Here is a 25265-nt window from a genome sequence, read left to right on the forward strand (position 1 = left end):
CCGTCGCTGGGCAACACAGATTTTCAACTCCCTCCAAAGATTTTCTATGGGGTTGAGATGTGGAGACCCAGAACCTTGAAATGCTTCTTACGAAGCCACTCCTTCGTTGCCCGGGCGGTGTGTTTGGGATCATTGTCATGCTGAAAGACCCAGCCACGTTTCATCTTCAATGCCCTTGCTGATGGGAGGTTTTCACTCAAAATCTCACGATACATGACCCCATTCATTCTTTCCTTTACACGGATCAGTCGTCCTGGTCCCTTTGCAGAAAAACAGCCCCAAAGCATTGTTTCCACCCCCATGATTCACAGTAGGTATGGTGTTCTTTGGATGCAACTCAGCATTCTTTCTCCTCCAAACACGACGAGTTGAGTTTGTACTAAAAGTTCTATTTTGGTTTCATATGACCATATGACATTCTCCCAATCCTCTTCTGGATCATCCAAATGCTCTCTAGCAAACGTCAGATGGGCCCGGACATGTACTGGCTTAAGCAGGGGGACATGTCTGGCACTGCAGGATTTGAGTCACTGGCGGCGTAGTGTGTTACTGATGGTAGCCTTTGTTACTTTGGTCCCAGCTCTCTGCAGGTCATTCACTAGGTCCCCCCGTGTGGTTCTTGAATTTTTGCTCACCGTGATCATTTTGACCCCACGGGGTGAGATCTTGCGTGGAGCCCCAGATCAAGGAAGATTATCAGTGGTCTTGTATGTCTTCCATTTTCTAATAATTGCTCCCACAGTTGATTTCTTCACACCAAGCTGCTTACCTATTGCAGATTGAGTCTTCCCAGCCTGGTGCAAGTCTACAATTTTGTTTCTGATGTCCTTTGACAGCTCTTTGGTCTTGGCCATTGTGGAGTTTGGAATCGTGGACAGGTGTCTTTTATACTGATAACGAGTTCAAACAGGTGCCATTAATACAGGTAACGAGTGGAGGACAGAGGAGCCTCTTAAAGAAGAAGTTACAGGTCTGTGAGAGCCAGAAATCTTGCTTTTTTGTTGGTGACCAAATACTTATTTTCCACCATAATTTGAAAATAAATTCTTTAAAAATCAGACAATGTGATTTTCTGGATTTTCTTTTCTCATTTTGTCTCTTATAGTTGAAGTGTACCTATGATTAAAATTACAGGCCTCTCTCATCTTTTTAAGTGGGAGAACTTGCACAATTGGTGGCTGACTAAATACTTTTTTGCCCCACTGTATCAGGGTTCATTCAACATTCATCAACACCTGCCTCAGAAGGATAATGAACATCTGGGGGAAGGACAGAATAAGCAATGTGGACCTGTGGAAAAGAACAAGCCAGGATCCAATCGACATGCTAATTCTCAGGAGAAAGTGGAGTTGGATTGGACATACCCTCAGAAAACCGGCCACAAACATCACTTGGCAAGCCCTGAAATGGAACACACAGTGAAGAAGAAAACCAGGTCGACCCAGGAACAGCTGGAGGAGAAGTGTCCAGGCAGAAATGGCTGGGAAAGGACTGAACTGGGGAGACGTTGAAAGAACTGCCAACAACCGAGCAAAATGGAGGACATTCGTCAATGGCCTATGCACCCAAGAGGAGCAAAGGGCATAAGAAGAAGTATATATCAGGTAAGACCACGGAAGCACGCCCAACGCTCTCCCCCCTCACAAGGGAAAGTAGTTTTACTCTGCTAACCACTCTTGGACTGGGCCAGAGCTGAAACTCTGAGATTCAGGTGAAGTTTGTGTGTGTGCTGTGTGTGTTTATGTGTGTGGGAATGTGTGTGTAAGGGATTAGAGAGAGACTGAAAGACTGTGTGAAAGTGTATGTGTGTGTCTCTGTATATGTTAGTAATATACCTTGTGTATTTTAGTGTAGCCTACACTATAATGTTTTGACGGTATTGTACTCGAGTGTGTTCCGGTGTGTGTGTGTGAGAGAGAGACAGACAGTCAGCCATCCATCAGGCAAAGAATGATGAGGTGAAGGCACAGCCCGAGGCAGGTGATATAATATAAATCGGCCTCTTCCACAGAGCCTCCAGGGAGGAGTCTCTCTTATCTATACCCAGAGAGAGTGAGCACCTGTGGCCTCAGCTTCCCCTTCATGCCCCCTGGATCATGACTGGCTAGAGTCTGTTTGCCTTCAGATACAGCGTCTGTATATCTGTTACACTTAAGATACAACATCCCCAGGGCAATTTTCTCTTTAGGGGAAATGCATCAAGGTTAGCCAAGCTTGAGCTCATGGAGTTCTGTCTGTCCAGAAGTGTTTGGGAGGGATTCTGACAGTTCAGACCAATACCAAACTCTGTTTGGTATTGGTCAAGAGCTGTTCACTGATTAGGGCAGGGTTCTCCAATCCTGGTCCTCGAGGGCCGCTGTCCTGCATGTTTTAGATGTTTCCTTGCTCCAGCACACCTGTTTCAAATGAATGGGTTGTTATCAAGCTCTGTGGAAGCCAGGTAATGACCATTCATTTGAATCAGGTGTGCTGGAGCAGGGAAACATCTAAAACATGCAGGACAGCGGCCCTCGAGGCCCAGGATTGGAGAACCCTGGATTAGGGTGTCTATATTCCCAGACTGGGTTATGTATTAATCTGATTCAAATACTTAATTTGGAAACAACATTTTGGATTTATAGATTAGTTCTTCTTAAACATTTCTCTGGAAGTGCTTTCAGTGTGTGAAATAAACTTAATTAATAAAAATTAAAAATTAAAATCCTGCAATAAGGATAGGTCGTATAGGCTATAGTTTACATTTAAATGGAGCATTTCCGATATGCACTGCGAATCAAGAAGAGCGAGAGGACCATCTGTCGATGTTGGGTATTGTTTCATTGTTAAATGTGGCTAATTGTTTTGATTTGCACTCTAGTCCTCATATTGGAGAATGCACTCTTAGCCGAGTCAGCAAATAATGCCCGCCTCTGTTCAACCTTCTCAAAGCTCAATTATTCACGTCTTATGAACAACGCACATTACCAGAACTGGCGACGGGGTATTTTTATACCTCCATGCCTAAATTAGTCATAGCCTTCCAATGCCAAACATACAATTTTCATTCCCCTCGACCACTTTGTAATACGGGAAAGCGCCACAATCAGCATTTACGTCGGGTCAACGTCGATAAAATGCTTTGCATGATGTATTCAACATCATGCAAAACATCTTGTGTTTTGCATGGTTCTGTGAAACATTGTATATTTATTTAGCAGACGCTCTTAACCAGAGCGACTTACAGTAAGTACAATCACATTAAGCACGGCCAGGAATCAAACCGGCAACCTTCTGATTACTAGCCCGATTCCCTAACCGCTCAGCCACCTGACTCATTGTGCTAGTGTTGCCTCTGCGGAATAAGATGAAAGGATTTTCATGTTTAATTGATCTCCAATCTTTGCCATTCGATTACGATTTGCGTTGGAGCCTGAGGAAAGCGGGCCTGATCCTTGCCGAGTAGTGAGTTTTCAGCACCTTGGACAGCGTTCTAAATCGCAGTCCATGGTCCCTGTGGCGTTGTGTGCAATCAGGACATTGCCACGTTCTGAATTGATATTATTTATATAGTTGGGATAAAGTTAAACAAAGGTAGTGGTAGTTGTAAAGAAAACTGTGTGAAATATATAGTTATATTTGTTTGCAAATGCAGACCAATCACAGTGTATGCGTTTTAATGTACTTGTACGTGTCACAATAATACAAAATAAATTTGCCCACCGGGACCCGTGTGTTAAGGTGACAGTTCATGTGTGACTTTTGCACGCTGCGCTGGTGTGTCCGCTTGTCTGATCATATAAAGGAATTTCACCTTGATTCGCTACCAGCCTGCATCCCGCAGGTCCCTGTTCTCTCTGCGTGCGTGTGTGAGTCTGAGAGAGACATTGCGCATGCTTGTGCGCGCGCCTTTATGCTGCGCCTTTATCGTGAAAATGTCCGGTTATTTTAACCCTTAGTTGTCAATATACGAACTGGTGAGTTTACACAGCACCAGCACCACAACAATTTTTTCCGTGCATAATCCATATAAATTAAATGTGCGCCATCAAGACCACTTGTTCGTTTTTCCATAATGAGAGAGATGGCTCTACAGAATTTAGTGACTCTATAACCCAGGACAGCGATGGAACGAATTCCTCATGAGGGCACGCTCAAAGAGCAGCCGCTTTCCGCCAGCCAAATCACAAATCCTCCGAGTCGCAGTCTTGTGAGAAGCAGGTGAGTGGTTTAGAACGGAAGTAACTCGCGTCGCTTCACTCTTCAGAACTCTATGCTTCTGAGATTTTTTCGCCCGCAAGACGAGGTTTTTGAAGCGCTATCCCAAAAGAAAACCGATATGGAGAAGGAAATACCTGCTTGAACCGTGGAGCACCTCTGAGATTCACTGAGATTGGGAACGCCAGAGAAGTTCTCATATTTGATGATAGAATACATAAGACGTTCGGTGGAAGAGAAATTGTTTTTGTATTTTCTCTGTGGATTATTCAATGGTTGGTTTGAATGCGCTTCCAGGATGCATTGCAAATGAATGGGGAATGGGGAAAACGCAATGTGAAGTCTTTACATAAAATAGCAATATGAAAATACGTTTCGAGAGTTGTTTTTGTTGCATTGGAATACTCCATTTGGAAACAATCTTTCGGATTTATAGGTTAGTTCTTCTTAAACATTTCTCTGGAAGTGCTTTTCAATGTGACAAAAAAGAGTAGGCTACCCACACATTTTTATCCATAGATCCGTTTCAAACGATTTACAGAAAAGTGTACTCATTCAACATGACAGATAAATGGACTGTTGGAGTTTACATTTAAGAACATGGAAATGTTCTTAAATGTATGTCTTCAATTTTCTTTTCTCCAACTCCAAATCTAAATTCATAATATATGGTTGACATTTGTGGATTATTATTTTTTGTTTATGTTCAGGGGACGTTTTCTTAAGAACTTGTGAAAAATGTCGCAGGGTCAATTTACTTCCAGTCGGATCAGTGAGCGAAAACACCTCGTGCTCTGTCAAAATGTTAATCTTACAGTCCGCTCGAGACAGAGTTGCCAAGGCTACAGAGCCCCTCGCCAACCACAGACAACCATGTTTTTTGTTTAGTAAAGTAGACATCGCACAATATAGCTGAACAAATTGAAGATACACGATAGATCTACGTTTTTGTCGTCAGAATGCCTTTGGACACATTGACTCGATTTTTAACTTGTGGATATTGATTTTTCCTCAGGTCTTTCTGAGAACCGAGCGTTGAACCTGCACACACCTTTTTGATGTCAGACAAGGTAAGCTAAGTGTGTACGTTACTTCAGAGTCTTGTGATTGGTTTGCATTCTAGCCACTGGACTTGGTCTGCAAGCTTGCCATTGACAAGTCGGTGTCTTGGAGAAAAGCTTCTGACCCACGGTCAGTGGACGAAAAGGGCAGAATCATTTAATCTAATACAGCCTGTGTTTCATTGCTTCAACATGACAATGGACAAGTATAATTATCCCTTTTACCCTTATCTTGTGAATATAGAAGGCTACTGTAAAATGTTGCGTGTAAAAAATGTGCTTCTGTAAGATGTGTTGAGGCATATGACTTGTAGGCCCATACTATACGTTGATGAGGATGCACTAATCCTGCAGTTTTATTGTAGTACCTGTATACTTAAAATACTGAGACAGCCAGGACTACATAATCAGCCAAATATGAGGTGGGCTATACAGCTTACTTTAAAATCCACATAATTTCCCTTATGACAACACCGCACAGGCCATACCTACTTGTGCATTTTAATTTCTGAATACCAAAGAGGCCCTATTTTTCATCTTCGTGGTTTTGCATTATCTTGTTGATCGGGGCATCTAACCATGCTTATTGAATCATACTTTTTAAGGTTATGGATAGTTCATTTGTCTTTGTACGGCATGTTAACTATAGAATAAAGCCATGTTTGTGTTCTGTCTGACTTTATGCTATTAAAATCTCCCAACTTCATGGCATTCCATTTGAGTTCGGCGCATATAGTCTACCGCATGCTGACCTTCAATTTAGTGCTCTACAGTTAATGTGGTGAGAAACACACACACACTGTGCAATGCCACCACTGCAAGCAGCGCGAGGAAGATCAGCATCCGTTGCAAATGCCACGTCACGATCATCTCCTCCGTATTTTCGAATCGCCTGTGCCTCCCGTTTCCCGTTCTGACAAAACGTGCCTGTTCAGACAGCGCTGGCAGCCGCGTCTGATCTTGCAGGGCCGACCGCCCCCGCTCTTCTCGCTAAATGATCTCGTTCTCCTTAGACAAAGCGGCCATACAAACAACACATGTCAACCGCTCAACTTGTTGTGAGCCTGCAGTTCGTTATTGATGTGGAGCTCATCTCTTGTCATCACTTTTAGAAAAGGGAAGCAGGGACCACCACGTTCAGCACCAAGTGCTGATAGCATCATGGTCCAAAAATGAAAATTTTTCTCTCCTTTTTTCTTTTTTTACAGCATAAAGGCCATAACAGAATTGTGTATTCAGCCATGTAATAGTTGTTTATAGCCATCTCACTACAAATATTTAACAGAGTTTTCTTGCGATCCCATAAAGGTAGGCTACTGTTGAATGCTAAAGTCGCTCTTCCGTGGCAAAGCACTGCAAAAGTTGGAAAATTCAACTCATGCGACACACCGGAGTTACCCAATCCAAATCCGTCCGAGTGCGGTAGATTAGCTACTGCAGTGCGAATTGCATTGTCATGACATTTTAAGAATAACTTAAATATCGTGATATATACTGTTACCGTCTTTGCTTACGAATTATATCACGATAAACATTTTAGGCCATACCACCCAGCCCTACTATGTGTACAACTAGCTCATAATGGCTCCTGAAAGTAGGGGTGGGTGGCACTCAAAGAGAGAGATAAAGACAGAGAGAATAGATGAGGATGAAGAAAATACAAAAATTAGAGCAGAAATAACAGGGAATGGGTGAGGATGGAGGGAATAAGATTGACCGAGGGTGAGCCATGTTGAGTTAGAGAGGGCTGGGGGAGGGAGCGAGAAAGCCGGGTGCTACAGAGGAAACGCTGAAATTATTCAGTTGAGAAACAATCGGTTTGTGCTCGGCAACTGAAGAGCGCAGGCAGACCACAAAGGGCCTTGAGAGACCCCATTGAAGGCCAGATAGAGAGCCAAAAAGGGGGGGTCACTGTGGAGCTGTCAATACTGTATGATGGAGAACAAAGCGGGGAAATATTGTAACAAGTGGGAAGAGAGATGCAATCTGTGAGAGTATGAGAAAGAGAGGAAAGTGATAGAGAAAGAGAGTGAAATGTAATCTGTGAGTAAATGTGGAGTGGAGAGAGAGGAAATAGAGAATGAAGAGAGGAAAGAGAGAATGAAGAGGAAAAAAGTGAAGAGAGAGGAAAGAGAGAATGAAAATAGGAGAGGAAGAGCTCACGGGAAAGGCATAGATGATCTCAATACTGTATGATGGAGAGCAAAGCAAGGGTAAATATTCAAATGAATGGAGGAAGGCAGATTAATTAAAAAAGAGGTGAGAGAGGGAGGGTGAGATGTAGATAGAGAAATATGTATAATCTAGCTAAGGGCCCTCCGGTTGGCTCTGGAGGACGGGGGGGGGGGGGGGGGGTTGGGTCGCAGTGCCCAGAGAAGGGCTCCCTTAACCCAGCCAAGTGGCATGTCTCTCCAGCCTCTGTAGCCTTCCTGTAAACATGACTCACTGCCAGGCAACCAGCAGGCCAGGCTGTTGAGTCACTCGTGGACATCATGTGTATGTGTGTGAGTAGGAAAGAGAGAGAGAGGGTGTTTTTGTGAAGGAGAATAGGAGTGATAGTACATGTGTGTGTGTGAGAAAGGGAATGTGTCATTGTCATCCAACGAGAAATGGCCTGTGGTCAGAACCAATGTTAATTTTGGTGCTAATGGGATCTATTTGTAAACACACAGAGCTAGGAGACTAAACACGGCTAGAGCTCTCTGACTTGTTATCCTGACATCCATCCCCACTCCTACCCACAGACACTCACACACACCAACACATACTGTACATACAGACCCAGTTACACACACAAACAAACAGTTACTCACACATAGTTACGCACACACACACACACACACAGACAGTTACACACACACACAAATCTATCACTCTTCTTCACAAAAACACTCTCTGTCTCTCTGTCCCTCACACACACAATACAGCTAACAGTGTATACTTTCATACACTACAATGAGCTGGAATGATTCTAATCTCATGTTCAACACTTAAATCAGCTTGAATAAGATATGAAAATGTATTTGAAGTGTCTGCAAATGTTTCTCACTGAAAAGACCATGGAGCAGGGTGGTTGCAGAGTAGCAAACGTGTCCCTCAAAGTATCTCTCACCCCTCACTCTTTCTGAGTATCACCTCGCCCCCAGTGATGACAGTTTGCAGTCAGTGTGTGTGTGTGTTTGTGTGTGCGCGTGTGTGTCATATGCTCAGTGTGTTCACCAGGGTATTATGGTGTACAGTGCAGAAACACCTGCTGCTTTGGTGAAAGCACATGATTCAGACCGGGGTGTATAACACTGGCTGCTTAGGTGTGTGTGTGTTGGGGTGAGGAGTTTTTTTTGTGTATGAGTGAATACACTAATGTACAGTATGTGTCTTTGTGTTTAACTTACATATCACAGATGCGTTCACACTTGGTGCTCAGGTGTGACAAGTGTGTGTGTGTCTTTGGGGTCGACATTCAGATCCACCTGTTTCTAATCCATGTTGACAGCCCCAGTCAGCAAGGTGGTAATTATTCCTGACTACTACTAAGTTCACAGCAGCAGACAGGGCGGACTGCTGTTGTCCTCCCTTCCTCGATTGTGACTGGGGTTGTCATGTGCTGGATTAGCCACTGACCACTTGGATTCCCATACCTGCCTATTGTCCCAGCCACCAAAGAGATTGATTTTCAAAGGCTATGCATGTTTTGTATAGATTTCAAAAAGCAGTAAGATAAGGAAAAATCCCATTTTAGAATGTGATGTTGCGGGCTCCAAATCCTACCTGACCCAGGATTTAAGCAGGGGTTCAGAGCCTGGAACCAGCAGGTCTGATATCTATCACTTGTCTTTATCCCAAATCCTGCTGACTCATGCATGTGAAAGAGCAGGCCATAGACAGGGCTTGATGTTTATTTTCCAAATAGGAACATACTACAGCCTCAATCGGGGCAACACAAGATACACCAGATGCTACAACCAGTAGTTGACTTCTTACAACTAAACAAAGCATGGTTTGTCATTTTGGTTGTGAGCCATTTGAAAATCCCTCTCTACAAAGTATAGCTGTAGGTCTGTCACGACATCCCTAAAATCTAACTTCACGAGTTCAGTAATCACACCATCGATTGAATAGATAGCTTTTATTGAAGCTGGGCTGGTAGCAAAGCCAAGCCTAATGCATTGGGGTACAGGCTGGTAGCAGAGCCAAGCCTGAGGCTGGTAGCAGAGCCAAGCCTAATGCAGGGTGTCGCAGGCTGGTAGCAGAGCCGAGCCTTGAGTGGTTGGTGCAGGCTGGTAGCAGAGCCGAGCCTGAGGCGGTGGGTGGAGGCTGGTAGCAGGGCCGAGCCTGGTGCTGATGGAGGCCGGTAGCAGAGCCGGGCCTGGGTTCCTGGGAGGATGAGAGTGTGATTAGGGGATGCAGAGATGGTGGAAGTGATGTGGATGGTGCATGTATAGTTACCGTGGAGGTGATGTGGATGGTTCATGAATAGTTACCGGGGTGTGGCGGAGAGTCCTTATGGGTCACGGCCGAGCAGCGGCTCAACCGGATCCCCCGGGGAGCCTGGATAGACAGGGAGAAGCAGAGAAAAGGGGAGGGTGACAAAAACATGCTAGCACAAGGATCAGAGCAACGGAAGACACTTTATACAAGCCTCGTAATTGATACCGGGAGTTTGGTCGCATTCTTCCGTGCTTTCGCTAGGCTGATGCGTATGAAGTTGATTGGAGTTGGTGCGCATTCTTCCGTGCTTTTGCGATTTGCTTGATTGGAGTATAGGAGGAGTCTTGGTGCGCTATCTTCCTCCCGAACTTTAGTTTGTTAATCTAACTCCCTTTGTTTGCACAAAAAGTTAGTATTGTACAAAGTGTCCCTGTGATCAAATCAGCAAAGATCTTCTAGCCACAGGAGCAGCACAATAAACAAGGTTCCTCGCACAAAATGGCAGCCACCAACATGAGCTTCTATGCGAGGTGCCTTGTAGTCTCCAGAGGTGGGGAAACATTTTCCCATCATGGGTCATTTTAGCGTTCATAAGATCCTTCAAGGGCCACACTGAAGTATTGAAAGAGGGGGGTGGGAGTGGGGGTTAGATGAGTGCGCATGTAGATGCTCAACTAGCATCATTGATCATATAGCCTACCGCTGCAACTTGACTATGTGGAGTAGGCTACGTTTACGCTGTTCGTGGTGCTCATTGCCAACCTTGATATGAAAAGCGAATATTCAAATTAGTGCTGTCAGTTAAACGCGTTATTAACGGCGTTAACGCAAACCCATTTTAACAGCGTACATTTTTTTTTGCGCGATTAACGTTCTTTTTGGTCTAGCAAACGTTGTAGTTTTTTCACATGCTGTTGCAACAACTACTGACGTTAGAAAAACTACAACACCACACCGGATCTAGCTAGACCGGAAACAAAACAACAGGCACACCGCACACACTTGTTTGGGCTTGCGAGCCGGCTAAAGAGTACTTGGCTAACGTTACGTTTGAGTGGATGGCGAGCGCGAGACGGCGAAATGGATGCCAATAAGATTCTGAATGGAATACTTTTAAAAAGTTGCCAAATAGTTACATTGACAAGACCAAAGTGATCTGTGTGTTTTGTCGTTGTGAACTGAGCTATCATCGCAGCACGTCCAGTCTGAAATACCACTTGATGGCCAAGCACACAGCTGATGCGAATTCTTCGCCCCCTCGTCAAAGCCAGGCGATTGCTATGTTGTTTTCAATTTAAAAAAACATTTTCACCAAGCAATCTGATCCACTTTTCCATGTTGATAAGAGTATTAAAATGATAAAAAATTATTGGACAAAAATAAATCAAGGGACATTTAGAAAAAAAATACAAATGTGTGTTAACTATTCCATTAATGCGATTAAGTATTTGAATCGTTTGACAGCACTAATTCAAACAAATTAGTCTCACTCTTAATACATTTGATTGTATTTATTTATTTGTATCGATACCAGCACCCCTACATCCACGGCCACGTATACAATATATCACACTAATCCCTCTAATGCGAGAGCTGGAACAGCTTCTCTTTGACTTTGGCAAGGCATCTGAAGTCATATGGTAGAGTTGCTAAGGCTACTCGTCGCTGGTTTTCCTTGAGTCCCCACAAACTAGGCACACTGGCTTTTTACGTAATTTAAAAAAAATTGTTTGTGTCCGTTAGTCGCCATAACGCCAAACTCAGTGTTGTAGTCAAGACCACCTAAACTTAGACCAAGTCATGACCAAGACCAGAGTTTATCGGGACCGAGACAAGACCAAGACTTTGAGCGGTCGAGACCTAGTCAAGACTAAGACCAAGGCAGGGCGATACTGAGTCAAGATCAAGACCTAGACATGGCGAGACCAGGTGCCTCATGTATAAATGTTGCGCACGCAAAGCTTGCGTAAGCTGGTTTTCACGCACACGGTGTGATGTATAAAAATTAACTTGACGTGAGAATGGGCGGGCCGTCCGCAAAGTCTTGTCTGGCTCTGTAACGTGGCAAATTCTAACTGAATAGTGCCGAAACTCACCAAACATTAAAAAATAAAACTACAGTTACTGTCATACGTCTATGACGTTGACTATTCAAAAAACATACAAATAAAAGTTTGATCATTAATGTGGATGATCACATCAAAATGCCAAAACACAAACGGGAAATGCTATATACTGTTTAATCCGCCACCACAACTTCTGTTAAACTTGAGGGTGTCAAACGAACGACAAAATCACTCAGGAAATGCATGTCACGCTAACCCTATATTGCTGCCATGCTGTTACGGTGCGCCACCACTCGTTTCTTAATTTTGAGTTTTACATCGGACCATTTCTTCTTAATTTCTGCCATGGTCCGGTTCTCCGAACCGAACCCACAGCATCTACGGCCCTATAATAATAATACTTTTATTTGTAATGCACTTTATATTTAGCTAAATCTCAAAGTGCTACAGGTTAAAAACAAGTAAGGGCACAAATAGTGACAGTTTTCCACTCCGCCAACTTTCTTTTGTTGCTAATACCTGATGACAGGTCGCCAAACAGGACACATTTTCTCGCCTCCACCTCTGTTGTTAGAACCTTGATCTCACAGTCTGTGAAATTTTTATTTTTGCGTGTTTAGACATTTTAATTCAGACAAAGAAATGACCTCAGGAGCGCATTATAGGCCATCTGCATATTCATTTATGGGAGGAGGCAAGGCAGGGTCAGTGGCTCGTTCACGTGCCACTGACCCGGTCAATCTCACGTTGATTGTGATTTATAAAGTAAAGGTGCGCAGGACCTGGCGTACGACCAGTTTTATGCATGTGAATATTTCTGTGCGTAGGTACTTTTCAAGTTTTGGCCGTACGCCATCTTCTGGTATGAAAGCTGCACAATCTTTTATACATGAGGCCCCAGACCACTCAAAATACATAAGCAGTAGGGTTTGACGAGGTAAAAAGTTAGATTGGATCTGTAAAGTATATTTGAACAAAAAATGTGCACTCTTAAAGTAGTGCCATGTGCTTATGGCAAGTCAAACAGCCTATTTAAAAAATTAATAATTTTAGAGGCGCATTAATACTCGGCCTCTGCTTTCACATCTCTCTCTCACCCAAGTGAAGGAGCGCTGAACCGCGGCATTTAACTCAACGTTATTAAGTCGGGATCAGGCATGCAGCTGACATGAGTTAACGTTGATGTAACATAACTTTATATTCATCATTAGCTACATAGCTTTATGTGGCCTGGCTCGTTATCCCAAACAAAATCTGGCAAGCGACTGAAACTAATGCCCTGAAACATCCAGTATGTTACATACAGTATAGCTAGACTAATACTCACTAAATCTCTTTGTGTAATGGGGGAAGTACGGTGTTCATTTTAGGACAATCCTCAGATCTCAGACTCAAGTGTCAGACTCAAACGAAAAGGCTCAAACGAAAAGGCATCAGGTCTCGGACCAAAAGTCGTCAGTCTCAGGTGAAACGGCGTCAAACCAAACAGCGTCAAACCAAACGCCGTCAAACCAAACGCCGTCAAACCAAACAGCATCAGAAAAACCTCTGTCAGTCTCAGACAAAACTTTGTCATAAAAAAAGTTGTCAGAGCTTGATGAGGGAGCTGACTAGCTTTCTGAATTAGCTAAAGTAGGTAGCAGCTTTTACAGTGAAAACCACTGTGGTGTTGTTTCTGTTAACTGGTACAGCCAGCAAACTATTTGTGATATAATATGAAATTGTTTCTGCAAGCTAGTTCATTTGTGTAAAGTAAACCCATGTTTAGTCCTCCGGTTGCCATGGATACTACAAACAAACTCAGTGTTAGAAATACTCAGTGTTAGAAAGTTAAGTAGCCTAATGCAATAGGCTACACAACATATTTTTCATTTAAATTTACCCACAGAATTTATGTACTGAAGCATCTCGCCCTGTTATTGCAGCTCTACTCAGCCTGTTATTGTGCCATTTGAGCCTCTCAAATTTTTGCTTCTGGACAATGCTGTCTGAGATGCTTCAGTCCATAAATTCTGTGGGTAAATTTAAATAATTAATCTGTTAAATTTTACTCCTACCTAGGGGCTATGCACAGTTTCAATGTAAAATAGCTATTTCAGAATTGCTAGGCTTATTCTGTGGCTGTAAAGCAATCTCCATTAACGTATACCATGAAGGAACGATTCAAACGAAAAATATGTTGTGTAGCCTACTATCACAGACCTTCTGCTAGTTTGTTATGTTTGTCTAGCTTGCGAAGTTAGTTTAGCGACAAGTGGAGGCATTCATTTTAAATGTTCATACAAATGTCAATTGCATTAGGCTACTTCACTTTCTAACACTGAGTGTTTCTAACACTGAGTTTGTTTGTAGTATCCATGGCAACCGAAGGACTAAACATGGGTTACTTTACAGGAGTGAACTAGCTTGCAAATAGTTTGCTTGTTGTACCAGTTAACAGAAACAACACCACCGCGGTATTCACTGTAAAAGCTGCTATCTACTTTAGCTAATTCAGAAAGCTAGTCAACAGCTCTATGGAAGCAAATCGTGACCAAAATGAAAATGCATTTCCAGAAATGCATTTTCATTTTAAGAATGTGGCTGCATTATTTGACTCATAAATGAAATTAGTAATCAATCATCCTATTTGCATTTTAATTTTCTTCTTCAAGAGTGCTCAATCTTTCACTTAATTAAAATGAAAAAGAAATAGACATTTGAGATTTAATTTTCAAAATATGCCCCAGCAAATAGATACCAAAATTCAATTTGAAATGTAAAATTTGAAAATTCAAATGCATTTCCAGAAATGCATTTTCATTTTAAGAACGTGGCTGCAAAATCGTGACCACAATTCAAATTCAAATGCATTTCCAGAAATGCATTTTCATTTTCAAGAACGTGGCTGCAAAATCGTGAACACAATTCAAATTCAAATGCATTTTAGCAGCAGCGTTCCCCAACCGGTGCCCACCGGTCCACGGACCTGTACCGGTCCGTGGGTCATTTCGTACCGGGCCGCACAAAAAATAATTAATAACATTATTTCCTTTTAATTGATTATCAGAGTCTGAAAGATGTTTTATTCTGAAAAATGACCGGATTCTCTCCTTCTCCGCGGGCCTTTTCCCCTGAGCAAAAAAGCTCATTTTTTAGCAAGTTTGTGGGCTTTATTGAGCGGTATCATGCGTGTCTCTTCTTCTTGACACATGTCAAGTGATAGTTACCACTCAATGAAGCCTGTTTGAGACAACAACTCTATCGGTGTTTTGGATGAAGGCTATCCTGAGATCGCCACTAAAGCACTGAAAACCCTGCTTCCATTTCCAACATCAAGCGGGATTTTCTGCCGTGACAGCAATCAAACTAAATTATGGAATAGGCCTAAACTGGATATAAGGAACGCACTTCGGGTGTCACTGTCGTAGCTTATAGTCTCGTTTACACACAACAGTGGGATTGACACATCGAAAGCTAGCTAGTAACACTAGAGAGGGTACAATTTCTGGGGAAATTGTAGGGTGTGCTTGCTTGCGTCGGTTGCACAGGGGTCCTTTTTTAATGACATTTTTACAACTGATATTTCTGTATTTTATATAAAAATGCATACTTATTATTTATAAAGATTACATAGATTTAAAAGCATTTTTTTTTGCTGCTCATTTACAACTGAAAATACGAGTGAAGTGTAGAATGAAATAGATGTCTTCTCATTTCCCCTGCAAGAGGCAGCCTCATCGTTGAATCAAAACGAATACATTTGGCAGACCGGTGTAAAAATTGACCTAATCTCTATGACTTAAACGTCCTTTTAAGTTTTTCCCTTCTCGTGATATTTTCATGCATTTAGCCTACTCATTGCATTCATTCATTAATAAAGAACCCCCTTTGAAGATTATTCTACGACGTTACCGGCAGTAGAAGATGGAATCGCGATTCAAACAGTACCATCTGCTAACTGAAAATATGCCCCCCGAAACGTAAATAAGCTTGACATTTATTTAGTGGAAAATCGCTCATTCATAAAAAGCTCGCTGGTAGCGATCATTGTCAGTAACAACGCAAAATGCGATATAGCCCTGTGTGGAGGCTGCCCCGGTAAATTGTACTACTACTGTACAGTACTAGACTACTGCTGTGTTCGTCTTGGTAGCGATTGCGTTGGTTGAATTGGATTTAACGTTCCGTTGTACGGTTTAGGCTGAAATTAATTATTTTCATGAACAGATTGACAAAGTTTAGGCTGTGGCAATGAAGTTCAGGTTAGTAGTTAGATAGACTGTTGATTTAAGTAAGGGGAGTGCCGAACATGTTCTGTCGCCGTTTGACTTCCTAAACAGCTGTGTAGCTTGTAGTGTCTCGCGTAGCTTGTAGTGTCTCGCGTAGGCTACAGCGTTGCAGTGATACACTGGATTGAAACCACAGGTAATGATAATTTCACCCACAAATCGTTTTCTTGTAATCTAATGTCATAATGAATCCTACAACTAAAATGTATATGTGAGGAATGTTTATTTTAACGATTGAAAACAGATACATCATAGACCACTGTAGTATGTGTTGCCCGGGCAACACAGGCTAATGTCATGATGCTAATACTTCAGTGAAATAGTAGACTACTGTTTCCAAAAGTAGATGTACTTCCTTAATAATATCAGCTTATATTGTACATTACACATCACAATTGTGTGTCATATCACAAAGTAAAATGAGTAAATAGTTATCACCCTTGCCTCTTTGCTTGTGGCGTTTCCGCAGCTGCCTTGCAGTAAAGCTATAGTTAGCCTAGCTATCCCCCAAGTTAACAGATGCGAAACGAATGTTCTGCCAAAGATAGTCACGCGTGTTTTCGTGACGTTAGTGACGTAGTGACGTTAGTAACGTCAGTGACTGTGGCTAGCAAATTAGCCACCGTTAGCTTCACTTTTCGCCACAAAAACTTAACTTAAGCCCAAACCATGCAACGGAACGTAAATTCCAATAGAAGCAACGCAATCGCTACCAAGACGAACCTTTTGACACCGCCGTTGTGTATGTAGGCCAAATATTGACTGAGTTTTAGGGGGGCGAAAATAAACAATAAATAATAAATAAATATATATGTGAGAGAACAAAGGTTGTGCTCTCGCCGAAGGCTTGAGCACACCCAACTAGAGATTGTACAATTTCTGGGGAAATTGTAGGGTGTGCTTGCTTGCGTCGGTTGCACAGGGGTCCGTTTTTGAATATTTACAAAGATTACATAGATTTAAAAGCATCTTTTTTTTGCTGCTCATTTACAACTCAAAATACGAGTGAAGCGTAGAATGAAATATGTCGTCTCATTTCCCCTGCAAGAGGCAGCCTCATAGCTGAATCAAAACGAATAAATTTGGCAGACCGGTGTAAAAATTGACCTAATCTCTATGACTTAAACGTTCTTTTTAAGTTTTCCCTTCTCGTGATATTTTCAGGCATTTAGCCTACTCATATTGCATTCATTCATTAATAAAGAACCCCCTTTGAAGATTATTCTACGACGTTACCGGCAGTAGAAGATGGAATCGCGATTCAAACAGTACCATCTGCTAACTGAAAATATGCCCCCAAAAACGTAAATAAGCTTGACATTTATTTAGTGGAAAATCGCTCATTCATAAAAAGCTCACTGGTAGCGATCATTGTCAGTAACAATGCAAAATGCGATATAGCCCTGTGTGGAGAAGCTGCCCCGGTAAATTCTACTACTACAGTACCTACTAGACTACTGCTGTGTTCGTCTTGGTAGCGATTGCGTTGGTTGAATTCGATTTAACGTTCCGTTGTACGGTTTAGGCTGAAAATAATTATTTTCATGAACAGATTGACAAGTGAAGTTTAGGCTGTGGCAATGAAGTTCAGGTTAGTAGTCAGATAGTTTCACCTATTGAAAGACTTTTGATTTAAGTAAGGGGAGTGCCGAACATGTTCTGTCGCCGTTTGACTTCCTAAACAGCTGTGTAGATGTTTTTGTAGTGTGTCTTGCGTAGGCTACAGCGTTGCAGTGAGCAACACTGGTTTGAAACCACAGGTAATGATAATTTCACCAACAAATCGTTTACTTGTAACGTAATGTCATAATAAATCCTACAACGAAAATGTATTTGTGAGGAATGTTTATTTTAACGATTGAAAACAGTTGCATCATAGACCACTGTAGTATGTGTTGCCCGGGCAACAGAGGCTAATGTCATGGTAATGCTTCAGTGAAATAGTAGACTACCGTTTCCGAAAGTAGATGTGGGCCTACTTCCTTAATAATATCAGCTAATATTTTACATTACATTTCACAATAGTGTTTCACATCACAAAGTAAAATGAGTAAATAGTTATCACCATGGCCTCTTTGCTTGTGGCGTTTCTGCAGCTGCCTTGCAGTAAAACTATAGTTAGCCTAGCTATCCCCCAAGTTAACAGGTGCGAAACGAATGTTCTGCCAAAGGTAGTCACGCGTGTTTTCGTGACGTTAGTGACGTAGTGACGTTAGTAATGTCCGTGACTGTGGCTAGCAAATTAGCCACCGTTAGCTTCACTTTTCGCCACAAAAACTTAACTTGAGCCTAAACCATGCAACGGAACGTAAATCCCAATAGAAGCAACTCAATCGCTACCAAGACTAAACTTTTGACACCTAGGTTGTCTATGTAGGCCAAATATTGACTGAGTTTTAGGGGGGCAAAAAGAAAAAAAGAAAAAAATTATAATAATAATATATATGTGAGAGAACAAAGGTTGTGCCCTTGCCGAAGGCAAAGCACACCCAAATATAACGATGGAAAACCAGGCTAAGAAACTTAAAGATGGGGCTGAAAAATTAAGAGACAAAAATACATCACATTCACTAGACATGGTTTTGTCAATTGAAAAAACGGCTATGTTTATTTTACATAAAACTCCCAAAACTATTTTTCGCTCAAATCAGCTTAACTATTTTTAAGTAAAAAAATTAAACACTACCGCGGCAGCAGCGGCGCGTCTGTCTGCTTTGCAGGTGGGCACGCGCCTGACAGTTGACTTGTGTGGAAGCTGGCAGAAAGTGCAGAACCCAGCTTGACCGCAGCAGAGAAAGTGATTGTAACCCCAAAAAATCTAAAGAGCGATGTCTGGAAATATTTCGGATTTTAGTCACTTGATGGTAAACTTGTTTAGCCTACAGCTAAGGTAGTGTGTAAGCTATGTAAGCTAGAGTTAGCTTACCATTCAACAACTAGAAACTTGAGGCTACATCTCCATGTTTACCACAGCACAGCTCGCTCGGAGCGTTCAATGTCGGTTCTATACTGTAAAACTTCCATTAATGTTAATAATATTTGTTTCAATCACTGAATGAAGCCTGCCATATTTGGGACAAGAATCGCGACCTTAAATTGCTTGCACAAACTTGATCAGGACTCAGCATTTGTTTATTGTTGTCGTTCATTTTACACCGCTATGCGCAGAGAGCGCGACGGTGCGGGAGAGAGAAATAAAGAAAGAGTGCGTGTGTGCGAGCGAGAGGCCAAGGTCTGCAGTCTTGGCCATTAGTTAATTTACTTCTTTTTGTGTAGGTTATATGTTGTTAAATATGTTTAAACTTAAATAAATTAGGCCTACCTACAGTGTACAAGTAGTTGTATCTCGTTGTATTAATTTGTCCTGTTATTGACGTGCCTAATGGGCAACCAGAAATTCGAATATATGTGTTTTTTAAAAAGGAATATTCGAACGTCATTTTTGAGCAATTTTGACAGCCCTAGTGTGTGTTGTTCAGGCCGGGAGGTGGGTGACTGAAATGCAGGGGTGAAGTCATGGGGGTCTCCCTGTTGTGGTGGAGGTTCAGAGATGGGGAGGATATGCCTGCAGTTCCGTCTGTATTCTCCTCCTTCTGATAGGACGATGTATGACCTGGGTTCCTTGCAGACATCATTGATGGTTCCTAGGCGGTCATGCCCATGAGGGGTTTGCATCCTCACAACTTCGCCTTGATGTAAGGGACGAAGAGGTCTGCTGGACTTGTCATAGCATTCCTTTTGTGATAGGCGTTTACGAACGAGCCCTGCCTTGACAACTGTGTTGTTTTTGGACTTTGGGACTAACAGTCTCTTACTCACAGGTAGGCTGGTTTGTGTCTGCCTGGACATCAGCCTTTCGGCTGGGGAGCCAAGTATGTGTTCATGTGGCACATTGCGAAGATTGAACAGGTTGAAAAAGACATCGGTTCTGTCTCTCTTCGATCTTTCCTTTAGCCGTTCGTAGCTGTTTTGCACTACGAACGGCACGTTCAGCTAGCCCGTTGACTTGTGGGTATTCTGGACTGCTTGTTACATGACTGAAATCCCAGGCTAGGGCAAAGTCTGTGAAGCGTTGGCTGGTGAATGTGCCATTGTCGGAAATAAGTTTGTGCGGGCTGCCATGGACAGAGGAGTGCCTTTTTAGTTTTGTAATCACAGTGTTGGCTGTTAGGTCACGAAGTAGGTCAATCTCAAACCAACCTGAATAGGAATCAACTATAACTAAATAGTGTTGACCATTCCACTCAAAGATGTCGGTTGCGACTGTTGACCAGGGTAGGTCAGGCACTGGGTGTAGCTTGAGTGGCTCCTTTTGTTGGTGAGGTTTTGTACTGTTGCACACTGGACACGTAGTTGTTTCTTTTTCGATGTCCTCAGTGATTATGGGCCAGAACACTATTCCATGCGCTCTGCGTTTAGTGGATTCTGAGCCTGGGTGGCCTCTGTGGAGAATGGTAATGTAGTCCTTTTGTAATGACTTGGGAAGGCCTTTCATAACGACACAATCTTCAACTGCCAGTTCATCTCTGTAGGGGAAGTACTGGCGGATCTCTGGAGGTAACTGAGCTTGTTTAGAAGGCCAGCCCTTTGATATGACACCGCTCAGTTTCTGTAGAACTGGATCTGAAGCAGTGTTTTCCCTCAATTCAGTCAGTCTGGAGGATGAGATGTGTTGGACTGACAGGATCTCATAGTCACCTGTCTCGTTGTTGTGCTGCTCTGTTGTTGTTCTGGGGGAACGTGACAGGGTATCAGCCTCAGCATCGCCGCGTTGCAACCTGGCTGGAGCTGAGTGTAGGGCTTGTTGAGTATTGTGACTAATGGCTGATGATCAGTCTCAATCTGTATCTGCTTCCCATAGATGTAATCATTGAATTTGGAACATGCAAAAACTGCTAACAGTTCCTTTTCAATTTGCGCATAGCGCATCTCTGTCTGTGTCAACGTCCGGGATGTGTAGGCAATCTGAGCATCTTCCTGAAGACATGCTGCTCCGAGTCCGTACTGTGAGGCGTCACAGGTGAGTGTGACAGGTTTCTTGACATTGTAGTAGCGCAGAGTGGGTGGACTGGACAAGCACTGTTTCAAAGCATCAAATGCCTCCTGGTGATGTTTCAGCCAGCACCACTGAATGTCTTTGCATGTAAGCTCACGCAGAGGGTCTGAGATCTCGCTGAAGTTAGGAATGAATTTTCCTAAATAGTTAATCATCCCTAAGAAGCGCTGAAGGGCTGTGACGTTTTCCGGTATGGGCATCTCATTGATCGCCTTTGTCTTTGTGGGGTCTGGCTTTAATCCTTCACTTGTGAACACATGTCCAACATAGCAGACTTCTCTAAGTCTAAATTTGCACTTTGAGGGGTTAAACCTAAGGTTCACTTTCCTTGCACGATCTAGCACTTTTCTGAGGTTTTGGTCATGCTCGTTTTCATCTTTTCCGCCGTTGATTATGTCGTCCACAATGACAGCGCAGGGGTATCCAGCAAAGATCTGCTCCATTGCACGCTGGAATACCTCACTGGCTGAGTTGATTACGTATGGCATTCTCAGAAAGCGGAATCTGCCAAATGGAGAGCTGAAAGTCGTTAACATGAATGACTTGTGATCAAGTGAGATCTACCAGAATGAGCATTTTGCATCGAGCATAGAGAAGACTGTGGAATTGGGCATTTGTGCAGCTACTTTCTCTACGGTACGCATAGGATGGTGTGGACGTTTCAGGGCTTTATTTAGATCCCTTGAATCAATGCACAGTCTGATGTCATCAGAGTTTTTCTTGTGAGTGGCGACCATAGACCAAATCCATTCAGTGGGGTCTGTGACAGGGGTGATCACACCTAAGTTGACCATCTGGGTCAATTCTGCTTTGATCTTATCTTGCATTGGCACTGGTATTTTGCATGCAGGTTTTACCATGGGATGGACCTCGGGGTCTAGCTTCATGGAATAAGTGACCAGAAGCTTGCCAAGTTCGTCTTTAAAGAGGTCGGCATACTCTGTAAACATCTGGCGTGAGAAACTTGTTTCCTCGCTGATGCCTATGTGATGAACTTCTTTATTCAAGGTGATTAAGCTTAAGCGGAGACAGTCTGATAGGCCAAGCAGAGGTTGTACGTTTCGTTTTACTATGTAGAATTGCAAGGTGTATGTTCTGCCCACAGAGTGGCACGAAAGTAGGGCTGTTCCAGCTGTGTGTATTTCTTCACCTCCATAAGCTACCAGTTTAGTACCCTGAGATGACTGGAGTTTTCCTGTTGTCTTGTGCAAAAAGTTCAGCTGCCATGACGTTACATTTAGCGCCAGTATCGACAAAGCACAGTTATTCATCACTGCTAGAGGCCTGCACAGTTTCAACCTGATTGACATATCTCTTTTTGTAGCCTTGTGTTTGTGATGATTTACAGTATTTCTGGAAATGGTTCAATTTTTCGCACTTGTGACATTGCTGACCATAATCAGGGCATTTCTCTCTTCTAGCCTCATGCTTGTTTCCACAATTGTTGCAGTTAAATGTCGAATGTGCGGAACGCTGGTCTGAATGTGATTGTGATGCACGCTGCTCCATGCCTGATTTGAGCTTCTGTGGCTGTCTTTTTCTGACTGTGTGTTGTAAAGTGTCCACTTTAGCGAGTGTTTGCTTTAGAGCTGCAAGGGCTTTTGTCTGTTGCTCGGTCTGTTCATATATTTGGCACACTTCAATGGCTTTGGTTAAAGTAAGCTCATTGTCAGAAAGCTTTACTGCTTGCGGCCGCAAGGAGACAAAACATCACACGCCATTGTGCTACAAAGTTTGTCTAGCTCCCCAGTCTTCAGGTAAGACCATTTATTGGGGTGAAGTCCCCTCCCCTGCATATCAGCTGTCAATATGATCGATCCCAGAGACAGAGTGCACGTGGAAACTTACAGAGTTCTCTAACCCTAGGCTTGACCATACGATTCACTCAACACAGATAAGGTTTATTGCACCTCCAGTATGATAATGGTCAACCTAGGTCAGTTTGTTTACGTAAGCCTAGTGTCATCTTTAGGTCATGTAGGGAGGGGGTTCTCTACTGACAAAGGAATGCTAAACACCAGTATTTTCTGAATATTACCTTACATTCTAAATTTCTCCGACACACTTGAGTCTGAGATCTGAGGATGTCCTAAAATGAACACTGTAGGGAAGAGATTTCTGAAGAGTTCTGGTACAGAGACAGATTGCAAACGTTAGGTAGCTAGCTTTGCTAGACTTACGCCTAGCTTACCTTTTTTTAATGTTTTCTTTCTAAATGCCAGTGTTGTAATCAAGACCACCTAAACCGAGACCAAGGCATGACCAAGACCAGAGTGTATCGAGACCGAGACAAGACCAAGACTTTGAGGGGTCGAGACCGAGTCAAGACCAAGACCAAGGCAGGGCAATACAGAGTCAAGACCAAGGCAGTGCAAGACCAGGTCAAGACCAGACCACTCAAAATACACAAGCAGTAGGGTTTGACTAGGTAATAAGTTAGATTTGATCTGTAACTTTATTTGAACAAAAAATTTGCACTCTTAAAGTAGTGCCGTGTGCTTATTCATTTGATTCACATGACGTCACTGTAGCTTTGCGCTGCCATCTTACCGACCGACTGGGTCTCAGTCACGCCTGCAATACGTCGTGCAGTTGGCTGCAACAACAGCCTAAAGAGGAACCGCGGACTGGTATTTCATTCTATACCAAAAGACTAAAGGCAAATTCTCCTACTATTGGTATAATGGATAGCATAATAATAGTTGGAGTCGTAGATCTTCTGTAAACCTTCTGTAGGCCTTGTTTCCCTTCCCTTCATGTTCTTCCAATGAGTATAAACACATCTCAGGGCTCGACACATCTCATCCGCTTGTCCGGGACAAGTGGATTTTTTTGTAGGGCAAGTGGAAGAGAAATGTACTTGCCCCACTGGACAAGTTATACCTCAAACATAATAAAATGCCATGTTACTTAACGTTATGTGCAGTGCCACTCATTACGTCTATTTAACCGATTTTAAAGTTGCTAGCTTTTTTCCTCTGTGTTTCGGTGAAGTTGATCATTTCATCTTGGTGAATTCTGCACCAAAAAGGTTGAGGAGGACAGCCTTGAAGAGAGAACGCGATTCCCCATTGTTCTGTGGCATTAGAATTTCGATTTGGGTCACAAAAGTCTTGAAATTTGAGTGAGAATGCGTGGCCCGCATAGTAGGCGGCAGCCATGTCTTGGTCCCCCGTTACACTGTTTTGACGTTAGCCTCAGGGTCAGATTCGGGCGCTCACTGGCAGTGTTCACAATGTTGTATTGCACTCCATTCTACACCAAAAACATCAGGAAGGTTTTTGTAGATACGAGCCTGCCGAAGATAGCCAGACTTGGATTTCTTTAACAGAGCCTGTTTCATTCGTCATTTGCCTGAGAAAGCGACCTCCATTAGCCAGGCTAGTTTTGCCCGTTTCACTAGGTAAGGCTATTTAAAGGTCTTGGACAAGTGACTTTTGTGCATGGAACGTAAGTGCCTCAAAAAGTTAATGTCAAGCCTTGCATCTGACAGACACAGAATATTGTCCAGATTAATGACAGCTAGCCATGAGTTAAGTGGTGGAAGTGGCACTTCCACCATACTCTCCGTTTCTTAACCCAATCAAAGAGTTTTTCTCTGCATGGCGGTGGAAGGTGTACGATCTCCGGCCCCAGGCTCAGGTACCCCTCATTCAGGCCATGGAGGAGGCCTATGACCAAATTGACGCTGCGGCAGTACAAGAATGGATTCGACATTCCAGACGGTTCTTCCCACGTTGCCTTGCCAATGAGGATATTGCCTGTGATGTAGATGAAATTCTCTGGTCAGATCTAGCTAGGCGGAGAGATGATGTATAGCATTTTCTGTACTGTATTTTTTTTTTTTTTTTCAGATCTTTTTTTTTTCTTCCTTTTTTTGGTACTGGAAACAATGCAGTGTTTCCCATACATAGACTAATTTGTGGTGGTGCGCCACAGAATCAACACCGGCCGCCACATATTGCGTTTCGTTATTAGTGTGTTTGATGGAAGCAAAAACACTATTGTTTTTCTGCATACTTATTGTTGGAATGCTGCTTCAGCATTCCAAGTATTGTTCTTTGAATCTTTATTCAACTTCTTCATCTTCTGCTTCTATTTCTTCCTTGACACCTTTCAGCCCTTCAAATCTTCAGCTATTAGAACCGTTCAGCTATCAAAAAATTCAGCAGTTTCAGGCTATGACTGC

General features: G+C 42.8%; 1 long non-coding RNA gene across 1 annotated transcript in view; it reads left to right on the plus strand.

Annotated features, from left to right (window-relative positions):
• Positions 1 to 4187: 4187 nt before the first annotated feature.
• The window catches only part of LOC134013527 (uncharacterized), a 229552-nt gene continuing 208474 nt past the window's right edge, over positions 4188 to 25265 (plus strand). The window contains exons 1-2 of the long non-coding RNA XR_009928963.1: positions 4188 to 4630; positions 5210 to 5264. This is a non-coding gene — a long non-coding RNA (uncharacterized LOC134013527). The remainder of the gene's footprint in view (positions 4631 to 5209; positions 5265 to 25265) is intronic.

Source organism: Osmerus eperlanus, chromosome 2 (assembly GCF_963692335.1).
Source record: "Osmerus eperlanus chromosome 2, fOsmEpe2.1, whole genome shotgun sequence".
NCBI classification, from domain to species: domain Eukaryota; kingdom Metazoa; phylum Chordata; class Actinopteri; order Osmeriformes; family Osmeridae; genus Osmerus; species Osmerus eperlanus.